Here is a 14,406-nt window from a genome sequence, read left to right on the forward strand (position 1 = left end):
CTGCCACAGCACTCTGTACTTCTCTGCTGTATATAATAATTTGTTGCAGTGGCCACACAGAACTCACAACCATACTCACAGTTATGAGTTTATCAGGGAAGTAACAGGTCACGATTCAGGGTCAGAAATGACTCAGCACACAGTTCTTCAGTCAGGATAGCTTCCCTGCTGTGCCCACAGACAGGCCTCTCTCTGGGTCCCTTGGCCCCTCAACCTGGCCTCTGTTCTGCTTGGGCAAGAGTTACAAAGCTCCTTAGCTACATCAACAAGTGACCGGAGGCACTCCACTCCACCAGCAAGCCTCCTGCCTGAAGGTCCTCAGTTATCTTGCTTGGTGGGTCAGCACACCCACTTGTAGCCACCTCACTCTGTGGGCCGGAAAGTCCACTATGTTGTCTCAAACCCGTTTCCTGGTTCTACCGCTGACATTTCTCTGCCACTACTTTTCACCATCTTGTGCCATCTTCAATGTTACAGGTCTCTGTCCCCTAGGTCTAGAGGTTCTTAGAACCAGGGACTAGGTCCATAGAAGACACTCTGCTCCCATCTCTTTTCTTGGTGATAGTAAGGTCCCCTTTCTGCCTCTGGGATTGGCTCCCTTTAAGCTTAGTGGGATGACAAAACTGACCAATCCCCTTGTTAGGGTTCCATACACCTTATTTACATGGCCCTACACCCCCACATGGGTTCCATGGACCTTATTTGCATTATTAGCAAGTTGTCCAATCCCCTTGGTGGGCCTCAAGCACCTTATTTGCGTAGACCTACCCAATCATTAGGAGCCCTGGAGGCACAGTGGTTCAGAGCTATGGTGAGCTACAACTGCTAACCAAAAGGTTGGCAGTTCAAATCTACCAGCCATTCCTTGGAAACCCCATGGGGCAGTTCTGCCCTGTCCTATAGGGTCGCTATGAGTTGGAATTGACTCAACAGCAATGGGTTTTTTACCAAATCATTTTGTGAGAGTCATAGGACCATGACTAGAAAAGTTATATTAAGTAATTCACTGCACCACATTTCCTCATAGCATGATGGAATGCTAATTTTATTTTGAACAGGAGGACTTTACAAAAATCTTTTCTGAGTTTTCTCTAATTATAATTAACTCATCTAAAACATTTCATATCACATAAATTGTGTGATCATATGGTGATCATTTAAATCATATGTTAGCAAGTGATTGAAAACTTAAACGTATGCCTGGACCTAAAGAAATAAACTCTTAAGATATAATTTAAATATAACTTGTCTTCATAATCTAAGCTAGAAATTTTCCTCACTTATCTGTCCATGTATTTATTTTTCATTTATTTACTTCTGTCACCAGGCATGGTGCCTTCCAGAAAGTATTTTCTTGGAAAGGCTTAACAAAAAAATTTACATCATTTATTTAATGTCCTACTTCTCAAGTAGTTTAAAATCCAATTCATAAGGATAGTAAAATCCCTGTCCCTTTCTATTACTTTTGAGTGATTCTTTTTCTGCACATATTTGGAATGCAATAGCATCACAGAATCATATATGCTCACTTAATAATATTATAAGAAAATAGTGATGAGCTAATTGAAAGAAAAGGTTTAAATTTCAGGAAATGTGTTTGTCTTCTCTGTTACTTTTCTTCACTTTTTTTAATATTGAGGGACTTCATGAATTGCTCTATCTCCTTGATTTGTTTACATTTGATATCTAGGTACAAAATTATGGATTATATTATCATTCATAATAAGTATAGTATAAAACTTGTAGGTAAAATATATCATCCAACTGTTTTAAAGTGAAATTGATCAATGGACTATAGATGGAGAAGTTTTGCTCTTCCTTGGTGAGTAGAAAGTGAATGAAAATGAATGAGATGAAAAAAGGTATATGGAATTGTATATTTTGCTTGCATCATGATAAAAAAAAAATCAATGACTTTTTTTTTCAAGAACAATTTTGTGTTTTCCCTAGAGGACATAGTTCTGATGAAATTGATTTTTTTCAATCATTGTCAGGTTTGTTCTGTGCATTTCACTAGCAACAATAGCTTTTCTCACAGGGCAAAATTTATCTAATATTCCTAGGTGAGAGGAGATGTTTGTGCAATATAGGCATATCAAACCTGACATTCCTATTTAAAAAGATACTAAAACTAAATAAGAGTGAATGTGGCTATATATATGTGTGTGTGTGTAAATATATGTATAAGGTGATTATATACCTTAACACCAAATTTTTCACACACACACTTTGCATATAATTATATTGTAAATAATTAAAAACATGTAAACAGTTACTTTGAAATACATATCCTTTAGAGTTATTTCATTTTCTTAATTAAGCCTTTATGATAGTCATCAGGCTTCCCCAATATTCAACGTTCAATGCTTTTTTTCTCCTTCCAGGAACTGTTAGGCAATGATCATGTGGCTCATTTTGGCCAATGAACTGATGGTAAGTATGCGGAACATCACAGCTGAGCAGATGGCTTAACAATCAGTATGCAATTTGATTTTTTTTTCTTTTGTAGGTCGCAGCATCCATGGAAACACACATGGAGATGAAGCCGCCATTGATACCGGTTGAGTGACTACAGTAAATGTGACCCCAGCGCTTCCTCATAGGAAATAAAAATGAATAAGAAAACTCAAGATGTTGAGATTGTTTAATAGAATGGCTTACACAAAATGGGGATAATTAAAAAAAGAGTATCATTTCTTCAGTTTTCTCAGCTATGTTATATATTCCTTCCTTGCATGGAAAGTATAGCTGAGGTTACAACAGTTAAATAAATTGAAGTGATATATTTAACTTAATGTTGGCATTTATATAGAAAAATCAATCATTGGGTTATTCTTTTTGTGTCCATACCCTGGGCATTACTTAGCCTTGAACAGCCACAGTTTTGGGGACACTGCTTCATACATGTACTAAGATGCTCTGCTTTGTACATGTAGAATGATGAAGAAATAAGTCTTTGCTGTGTTAAGTCACTGAGGTTTGAGATTTTATGTTATTGTACCATTTCTTAGTCTTTCCTTAGTTTCAGTCTTAATATTATTATCTACATGTTTACTATATTCTTATATTTTTGCTGTACATAATTATCCTATGAAATTTTTAAAAAGTCTTGAAATGTGAGCTTTTGAACTATATTTTTTTATTAGATGTAATTTTCTGTTTTCTTCACTATATAAATAGATGGGTACATTTATTTTTAACTTTCTTGAAGAACTCTATAACAATATCATATTCATTGTGCAACATACACGCACACATAGATTCAGACAAATAATATATGGTTCAGTAGTATGGTATATATGGAGATCAATACATATGTACATAACAAAATAGTCAAATATAATTTATTTTGTAGAATTTCATTTATTAGAAGAATCTCAATAGTTTTGACACACAGGAAATAAATTTAAAGTATCCGTGGAAACTAAAGTTATGTATTGAATGCACATTTGCTGTTGTTTATTTTTCTAAATATTCTTCATGTTGAAATACTTTAGCTTTAGCCATAGAAAGCATTTGAAAGGCGTTGTCAGTCATGATCAATCTCAGGGATATTTAAAGAAAATATAATAGAATTACTGCTCAGAGGGCACACAGCAATAACAGAATGCAGAAGATTGTACCTAATAGACAACAATGGATTATTAAAATCTTCAAAATATTATACACAAAGTAAGTTATAAAAACACTCCTTAGCTAGTCATACTGCAAGGTTACTAAGCAACTGATTAAAAAAAATCTTTATAAAATCTCTACATTGAGCTTAAGGTATATATCTAAACTCAAGCTAGGCTTGATTTTATTTCATAAAAATGAATATTTGACACATTTAATTTCCTAGAAAGTTTTAATACACAGAGGGAATCCTGAATTAAAACATTCAGAACAATGGAGGATTAATTTACAAAGATTAAGCGCACTCACTTAACTCAGCAAATAAGAATTGGAAAACACTGAGTGGCCCTAGATATATTCAGGACAGTAGATGTGGCCAAAAAGATGCCAACACTATGATTTTCTTCAATTCCTTTTCAATTGGCCTAAGATTTGAAGATCTCAAACAACAATAATGATTGGTTCTTATCTGCTGTTACTGCTCATGTTGAAGTATTATCATAGGAATAAATGCAAATGTCTATGGATGTAAACATGCCCCAAAATGAGAGAATTCAACTAACAGTCTTTATCCAATTATTTTTTTAATATCAATAAAAGAAAACAAAAAGAACAATCAGCAAAAATTAAATAAAAATATTGCCGTATGGAATACTCTGTTGGTTATATTATATGCTATGGATTGAAGCAATTAAACACAAATAAGGAAAAGTGATACAAAGCAGCAATTGCCAAGGAACCAAGGAATTCTGGGGCTAGGAGAGCTGGGACAAGAATTTTCTCCCACATCTGATACAGTATCTTCCCCTAGAGCTGATATCCTGAGTTCAGACTTTTAGCCCTCTAAACTGGGAGAAAATACATTCTTATTCATTAAGGCCACCCACTTTTTGTGTTTCCGTTACAGAAGCACTTAGAAATTAGGACAGAATTTGGTATGAGAGAGTGGGGTGATACTCTAAAAAATACCTAAAATATAGAAAGGGCTTTATGATGGGTATGTCAGTTTGTCATACTGTGGTGCTTTTGTGTGTTGCTGTGATACTGGAAGCTTTGCCACCAGTATTTTAAATACCAGCAGGGACACCGTTGGTGGACTAGTCTCAGCAGAGCTACCAGACTAAGACAGACTAAGAAGAAAGACCTAGCAATCTACTTTTGAAAAAAAAATGACCAGTAAAAACCATATGAACAGCAGCAGAACAATGCCCATGGAAGCAGCAGTCAAGAAATCAAACGACGTATTGCATTGGGCAAATTTGCTGCAAAAGACCTCTTTAAAGTGTTAAAAAACAAAGCTGTCACTTTAAAGACAAAGGTGTACCTGACCCAAGCTGTGGTGTTTTCCATAGCCTCATATACATGTGAAAGCTGGACAGTGAATAAGGAAGACTGAAGAGTTATCAATGCCTTTTAATTATAGTGCTGGCAAAAAAAAAAAAAAAATATTGACTCTACCATGGACTGCCAGGAGAAGGAATGAATCTGTCTTGGAAGAAATATAGCCAGAATGTTCATTAGAAGGAAGGATGGTGAGACTTCATCTCACATAATTTGAGCATGTTATCAGAAGGGACCAGTTCCTGAGGTCCTTTACCAAGCATGATGAGACCAGTCCACATCATGCTTGGTAAAGTAGAGGGTCAGTGAAAAAGAGGAAGACCCTCAACAAGACGGAATGACACAGTGACCGCAACAACGGACTCAAGCATAACAACAACTGTGAGGATGGCACAGGACCAGGCAGTGTTTTGTTCTGTTGTACATAGGTTCGCTATGAGTGGGAACTGACTTGACAGGACCTAACAACAATAATACTGGGTTTGAGTAGTTGCTGGAAAAATGTTGATGTGCTTCACCGTAAAGCCCTAGATGCCTTGAAGAGACCCTTGGTAGAATTATAGACATTATAGGTGATTCTGATAAGGGCTCGGGAAGAATTCAGAACAGTGATGAGAACTTCTACTACCATGACTATAATATCGCTAGAAATGTATATGTTAAAGGTGCTTCTGGTGAGGCTTTAAAAAGAGATCATGAACAGATTATTGACCATTGGAAGGAAGGTGATTTTTTTTTTTTTTATATAAGGTGGCAAAGAACTCGTCTGAATTATGTTCAATGTTTTGTGAAAGGTAGAATTTATGAGTAAAGAATTTGTATATTTAGTTGAGGTGATTTCTAAGTGAAATCTTGAAGACATGGTGTGGTTTTTGTTTACTATTTATGGTAAAATGCAGAAGGAAAGAGATAAACTTAAAAAGGAATGGTGCAAAATGAAACCAGGAATCAAAGATTTGAGAAGTTCCGCGATACCAACTAAAGTAAGCTGTCCTGAAATTTCTGCCATGGGTGTGGCTACGCAAACTTCTTAAAGAGATTAAGTCTGTGGCTGATGGAGCTAATCAACTACTACAGCAGAAATCCCACCAGTTTAGACAGAAAAGAACAGAGACAGAAAAAAAATGAAGGAAAATTATCTGCCACCTGAAAAGGACAGTTGTCTGCCTCCTGGAAGTCTACAGACAGGAAACAGACCAATGGATCTACTTGGTTGTGAACATTTATTGCCATTCAAGAAAATAAAAAGATCATCCTTGGACTAACTCAGAGATGGGCAGAATTGTTGGAAGGAAGATGGGAAGCAAGGCTGCCTCAGTTTCAAAGGGTGGAGGCAAGACTTCCTAAGAGTTAAAGAGTCAAGTCTGTACCACTTCAGGTCTGGAAAGTGTGACTTCCATTCAGATGGGTCAAGATAATGGGCACACCAGTACTGCCCAAGGTTTTGGGGGTGGGGCTGTCTTGCCCATGGGCCAGAAGAATGAGACTGCTACCCAAAGCTGACGGGGGGGGGGGGGTTGCAATATAAGTGAGCCTAGAGAACAGAGCCACCTAGGAGTAGAGGCTGGAGTCACCACTCAGGTGGATCAGAAGAATGAGGCCACCGAAAGCCAAGAGACGAAAGTTGCCTTTTCAGTGGTCCTGGAAAACAGGGTTGATGCTCAGGGATGAGGGGCCTCTACCCAGAATCTGGAGAACATTAGCAATGCCCAGACTCTGAAGGGTGGGTTTATTGTCCACATGGTCCTTGAGAACAGAAGATTATTTTCAAACTTCAAGAGCTAATAGAACTTATTCTGCTGGGTTTGGGGCTTCCTTGTTACCCATGATCCCTTCAATATCTCTCATTTGTAATGGAAATGTCTAACTGTTCCACTATTATACTTGGAAAGCAGATAACTTGTTTTCTAATTTTCACTGGCCCACAGAAGGAAAGGAATTTTGCTCAGGGATAGAACACACACAGAATATACTTGATTTAGATGATCCTAAAGTGAGACTATGGATTAAGAGTTGATGCTAAAATGAGATAAGATTTTGGGGATGATACAATAGGGTGAATGTGTTTTCCACTTGGGAGGGATGTGATTTTTTCAGGAGCGAAATGGTGGAATGTTAGCAATTGAATTGTGCCCCACAAAAATATATGTTGGAATCCTAACCCCTCTACTTGTGCTTATAATCTCATTTGGGAATAGGGTTTTCTTTGTTACATTAATGAGGCCATATCAGTGTAGGTTGTGTATTAAGCCTAATACCTTCTGAGATATAAAAAGAGCTGATTATGTACAGAAACAAGCAACCAAAAATGGGAAAATATATATGCCAGATGGAATTCTCTAAGGAACTGAGGGACACAGAGAAGCTGAGACAGGATTTTCTTCCACAGCCAACAAAGAAGCCTTCCTCTAGAGCCAGTGCCCTGAATTCAGACTTTCAGCCTCTTAAACTGGGAGAAAATAAATTATTGTTCGTGAAAGCCACCCACTTATGATGTTTCCGGTACATTAACACTAAGAAACTAAGACATATATCATCAAGTACATTTGAGTCAAAACTGCATTTAATAAGAAAAACTCAAATCTTTCATTTCATATGAATCAAGTATTCTAGTACTTCTCAGCAGGAACTTTTTCTTCTTAAATGTATTCCAGAAATAACAGTTTTATTGGTAAATGGTTTTCTTAACCTTAACATATTATTTACCTTAACAGTAGAACCCTAGGTGGGTCTTAAATTAATGAATTCAATACCTAATATGATGGATTTTATTTTAGGAATAGGACTGTTAAGTCCGCTGCTGTTTGGATGAATGTCTCTGACACTCATGATACCTACAACAGCTTAGCTTAAAAAGAATAACCTACCTATTTATTGCTTTATTTCAAAATTGACTGTTGCAACTATTTCCCAGCAGTCCACAAATTTGCTGTATTGCATGAAATTGTACTTTCTTGTGGGCTTAAATTTATACTTCTTTACAACCTGCTCACATTTTTACTTCTTCAGCTCACCATACAACGAATGTTTAGGAAGCCTGTTGTTTTTAATTTATCTTATGACATTCATCTCAGTGGAGTTTTACTCATCATGCATGGGTTTCATTCCTCATTGCTATGAAATTTATCTTTCTCATGAGTGAGATTGATTAATCTATTTGAGAAGCTAGCCTACAGAAATTCTAAGTGTAACTCTGATGCCTATGACCTGAGAATTTACAAATTCTCCAGCTTCGTGAGGGCACTTTCATTCTTGCTGTTGTTAGGTGCCATCAAGTTGGCTCCGACTCTTAGGAACCCAATGCACAACAGAAGAAAACACTACCTGGTTCTGCACCATCCTTACAATCGTTGTTATGCTTGAGCCCATTGTTGCAGCCACTGTGTCAGTCCACCTCATTGAGGGTCTTCCTCTTTTCCATTGACCCTGTACTTTGCCAAGCATGATGTCCTTCTCCAGAGACTGATCTCTCCTGAGAACATATCCAAAGTATGTAAGACTCGGTCTCTCCATCCTTGCTTCTAAGGAGCATTCTGGTTGTACTTTTTCCAAGACAAATTTATTCATTCTTCCGGCAGTCCATGGTATATTAAACATTCTTCGCCAACAGCACAATTCAAAGGCGTCAATTCTTCTTCGGTCTTCCTTATTCATTCTCCAGCTTTCACATGCATATGATGCGATTAAAAATACCATGACTTGGGTCAGGCACACCTTAGTCTTCAAGGTGACATCTTTGTTCTTCAGCACTTTGAAGAGGTCCTTTGCAGCAGATTTAATGTATGCAATGCGCCTTTTGATTTCTTGACTGCTGCTTCTATGGCTATTGATTGTGGATACAAGTAAAATGAAATCCTTGACAACTTCAATCTTTTCTCCATTTATCATGATGTTGCTCATTGGTCCAGATGTGAGGATTTTTGTCTTCTTTATGTTGAGGTGCAATCCATATTGAAGGCTGTGGTCTTTGATCTTCATTAGTACGTGCTTCAAGTCCTCTTCACTTTCAGCAAGCAAGGTTGTGTCATCTGCGTAATGCAGGTTGTTAATGAGTCCTCCTCCAATCCTGATGCCCCATTCTTCTTCATATAGTCCAGCTTCTCGTATTATTTGCTCAGCATACAGATTGAATAGGCATGGTGAAAGAATACAACACTTTCATTCTGATATATAAATAAAAACTGGCTCAGTTTTTTTTTTAATATCAGTTTATGTACACCCCAACTTTCTCTAAAAGCAGATGTGTTATTTTGCTTTTCAGTCAATTAATTACCAGACTAATTTTTCATTGTTGCCTGATTCTGTCTTTTATTTCTCTTTTTCTATTGCAATTTCTCCAAATTGTGACTTACTTCAAGCATAGTATTCCTTTCCTTTTTAGTTTTCTAAGGTACTGCTGATAGAGTGCATATGTATGTCCCAAACTTTTATTAAAGTTCTGTATGCAATGAAGGTGGTGTTACACACAGTGATACAAATAACATGAAGCTTAATAATACACATGACTGATGTTGAAAACTGTCTACATTTTGATATCACAGGAACTTTCTCAATTAGCTCTGGTCTTTTTCCATTTTCTCGAGACCTTTCACTCCTACTTTTTTAGACAAGAAGGAGAAACTCAAAACACCTCAAATCTTTATAAAGCAGAAAAAGAATCCTCCTAAATTTTCCTTCAGAATTAATTGTTATATTACACAGGCATCATAAAAACAAAACACCTGATTGAATAATGAATTTTAATCAACAGAAACCTCTCTGAGAAGTGAAAATGGTTAACATTATTACCTTCTAACCAAAAAGTTGGGGGGTTGAGTCCACCCAGAAGAACCTGAAAAGAAAGGCCTGCTGATGTATTTCCAAAATATCCACCATTGAAAGCTCTATGAAGTATGGCACATATGGTGTCGTCATGAGTTGGAGTTGACTTCATGCCAACTGGTTTCTTTGTTTGTTTCCTTGTTTATATAACCATGAATGAAAACAGAATAAAAAAAAAAAAATGTGTAAATGACTAAAAAATTGCACTTGAAAAATAAAGCAACAAAACAAAAGGAGAAAATGTAATTCAAGAAAGGAGTGGAATCACAACATTAAAAATATCAATGAATAAACAGCCTCATTGAATTCAGCATAAGAAAAATATTGTGGATGAAAAGATGATAACATTAATAAGGAACTAGATTGACAGATTTAAGTAAAATTAAATAAAGTGTTAATAATAATAAAAAATGGAGAAGGGAAGGGGTATACCAACAACAGCCAACATATACACAATCAATTTCCCAAGAAGACAATGTTTCCAAGAAATCCAATATTTAATCCAAGAAACCGTTCCAAAAATATGACTTGAATCTATATAGGCAATCATGGCATAGTGTTACTAGAAAAAAAATTATTATTAATGTGATTATCTGTAGAAATTTTACTGTTTTCTGGGATTATGCTAAGATTTACTTTTCTCTAGGAAGTGAAAAAGTCATGATTCAATAGATCATTGCTGTTGAGTCTATTCTGACTCATAGCAACCCTATAAATAATATTCCATATATTATCAGAAGCAGACTTAATGAAGTTTAAAAAACAAAATGGATGAAACAAAACTAGAACTCATTGTATGAAATACCACAGTTTGACCTATAAATAAATGTAAATTGGAGTAGTTTAGTTAAAATAATCCTCAGATCAGATCACACATAGTATAAACAAAGGATATGCTGTGCAAATGTATCCTATCAAAAACAATTGATTCAAAAAGTTTAAAAATGAAAGAATAGGCAAAAGTAAGCCAAGCAAAGGTAAACCAGAAGAAAGTAGGCTTGCAATTTATTAATATCATGTAAGGATAAATTCAGGCCCAAATGTATGAAATAACAAAATTAATAATAAAGTATAGACTGTACAATTAAGATCTATTTCTAAGGATTAAATGAGTCAAAAATACATCACCAAACTTAATAAATTAGACACATTCTCCTTCCAAAAGGGTAACTGTTCATTTTAGACGATTTCACTGAGAAAAATATTACAAATTTGAGCAAATTATAAAAAATAATTTTCTTAAACATTTTGAAGAACTAACAAGCAATGAGTAAATGGGATAAGGGATTAAACATTTTAGTCCATTTTTCAGCTAAGGGCAATTACCTATCGTAAAATGGAAGCTGAACAGGGCTTTTGACAGACTCATGGGGCTTGTGGTGGTGGGGCTTAGGGAGCACAAATTGGAATTCAGACCTCACCAAGGCGAAATGACTTGGGTAACATCTCCAGAATTCTGTTGTGACTCAAAAAAGGTAAATCTGAAGGAAAAATAGAATAGCAACACATCAGGTCATCATGAGTTGGAATGGACATAAATGTGTTTGTTTGTCTTGGAATCTGCGGTGTTAGGCAAAAATTAAGACTCAATATTATGTGCTGGAAACCCTGGTGGTGTAGTGGATAAGTGCTACGGCAGCTAACCAAGAGGTCGGTGATTTGAATCCACCAGGGGCTCCTTGAAAACTCTGTGGGACAGTTCTACCCTGTCCTATAGGGTCGCTATGGGTCAGAATCAACTCAATGGCAGTGGATTTGGTTTTTGTTGTTGTTGTTGTTATGTGCTGCCTTGATAACTGGGAAAATCAGGAATTCTTCAAATGACAGATAAAGTCTCCTACCCAACACCTTTATCAAAGTGAGCAGGTATAGTGCATGTTTATCCCTGAATAGTAGCTTTCAATTGCCTGTCAGCTTGCAGAAATACTCAAACAAGCCAATCACATCCTCCAGCCAGAAGCCAAGGGCCTCTCCATTCTCCTCATACCACAAACCCTGCCTCCCATATACCCCTGGTTTTTCGCACTGTTACAGAATGCAAACACAGTATGGCCCTGTGTGACTGTTGGTCCCACCCGTCCAGTGTCCAGTATCATGTGCTTGGCCACACCCATAACCCTAGTTTCAACAGCCCATCCCTTCAACAATGTGGTGATGAAAACACTAACCCAGAACTGAAGGTTGGTTTTGAGGTGTCTCAATCCTTTATTACATTAAGGTGATTTAGGAATCAGAATCAACTCGATGGCAACAGGTTTAGGGATTTTGACATTTTCAGTGCACTTAAGCTGGCTGGAATAAAATATAACTTCTATAAGGATCACAGAGATTACACACAATTGTTAAAACATTTCATACTCACCTCCAACCTTCAATATAAGGAAAAAAAAAAAAAACACTGAATTTAGAAACAACATGACACTAAAAACTAAGAAATTATCAGACCTTCAACACAGTTCTTCAGGGTAAACCAATAGACTTTAAAATAGTTACAATTTATATTTTAATAAATAAAAAACAAGATGTATAATTTTAGCAGAGTTTTAGAATATACAAATCATAGCAAATGGTAATTCTAAACTTTATAAAACTACAGTAAATGACAATTAACACCTCTATAGTCACCAATAGCTAATTATTTTTAAAAAATGATGAAAGAAAATATCCAGCTACAAGCACAAAAAGGATTTCATGGAAAATACAGAAAGTGAAGAAGTATAAAATATGAATGACGATAAACAGACCTTATGTATCTATAATTCCCGGTTCTCAAGTAGAAAAAGGCATAGAGACTGGAGAAGGAGCAATATGTGAAGGTAAGACGTCTGAAAAGATTCTAAAGCTGATTTTTTTTTTTTAAATTAAGCTACAATTCAAAAGCACCACAAACTGAATTAACATATATTACCCTAAAGATATAAAAAACAACAAGTTCAAATAGAATCCAGCAGTGTGTTAAAGAGATTATACATCATAACCCCTGGATTTATCCCAGGAATGAAAGGTTAGTTAAATATGCAAACATCAATCAATGTAATATACCTTAGTAGTAGGGTGAAGAAAATCTCAATAGACAAAGCACTTAAAAGAATCCACACTTTCCTAATAAAAAGGACCCAACTGCCTGAGTTAGAAGGTAACCTCCTCAGCCAAATTCAATACAACAGTTATCAAAATTCCGGCCTTTTTTTTTTTGCAAATATGGAAATGCTGGTCACAAAATTCATATTGAATTTAAGAAACTCTAAATAGCCAAAACAAAACAAAAAAACCTTGTTAAAAAAATGAGTTACAGGACTAATACTTTCAGGTTTCAAAATATACTACAAAGCTACAGTCATCAAAATAATGTTTTACTGGTGTAAATATAGACATACAAATATAGACAGTGGAATACAATTGAAAATCCAGAAATAAACAACTGTCCTTTCCCGTTTGAATTAACTTGACACTTAATATTAGAAATCATGTGGCCATAAATGCAAGGGTTAATTTCTTGGAAACCCTATGGGGCATGTCCACTCTGTCCTATAGTGTTGCTATGAGTTGGGATTGACTCAACAGCAATGGGTAGTTGAGTATTAAAAAAGAAAGAAGAGAGTTTTGGTTAAGATGGTGGCCTAGTAAATGTACCTGAACATTCCCTCAAAACAAAGATTCAAGAAACCAAGTGAAACAAATACCTCAGATCCCTGATTATCAATAGGAAGTTTGAAGAATCGGACTGAACATTGACTGAAAAGAGAGTTGGAATGAAATCAGAAGACACAGAGATTCTCAAATAGTCCATATTCACCCTGCTGGCCTGACAGCCTGGCCATTTTTAGATGGGAGCAAACAACTCCCCAGGCAAGGAACCCAGGAAGGTAACATTGTGAAAAACACAGCTGCATGCAGAGATACTGGAAAGAAATGAGAAACTGTACTAATAGCACCCAGCAACACAGAAGGACCACCCATCCCCACAAGAACTGTGGAAGGACCCTAACCACCTAATATCTGGAGCCCCACTACAGGGAAGGTACTGCTCACACTACTGTACATGATACAGGAAGACATATTTGCTCAGTGACAGATAATTTCCATGTGTATCAACCAGTCACACCCACTAGTGAAAGAAAATTACTCCCAACCAATCAGCAGCATCACAGTCATACTCTGACCAACAGTACAAAGCAACATCAATTAAAACAATACAAAGGAAGGTAGACAATATAAAGAGAAAAGGAAAAGCTAAGCTCCAGATATTTCAAAAGAAAAGCAAAACAATACAAAAAGGCAAACATACACTCAATAAATATATAAATAAAATAGAAACTTAATGTCTCGAAGACAGCAGTCAATTACAAACCAAATGAAGAAGCAGGATAAGATGCCTCAAGAAAACACAAAAAATAAAGGTGCAGAAGACCTTTCTGAAGAAGAACTGATAATAGAACTACCTGACAAGGAATTGCGAAGTCTAATATTACGGTCCTCAAAGAGATGAAGAAAAAAATTCAGAAAAAAACCTATAAAATTCAGGAAAACAATACAAGAACAAAATCACAAATTGAGTAGCAAATTAGAAAGAATACAAAAACAACTACTAGAAATTCAGAAGCTTAACAATAAAATATTAGAAATAAA

The sequence above is a fragment of the Loxodonta africana genome, chromosome 20 (assembly GCF_030014295.1).
Source record: "Loxodonta africana isolate mLoxAfr1 chromosome 20, mLoxAfr1.hap2, whole genome shotgun sequence".
Taxonomy (NCBI): Eukaryota; Metazoa; Chordata; class Mammalia; order Proboscidea; family Elephantidae; genus Loxodonta; species Loxodonta africana.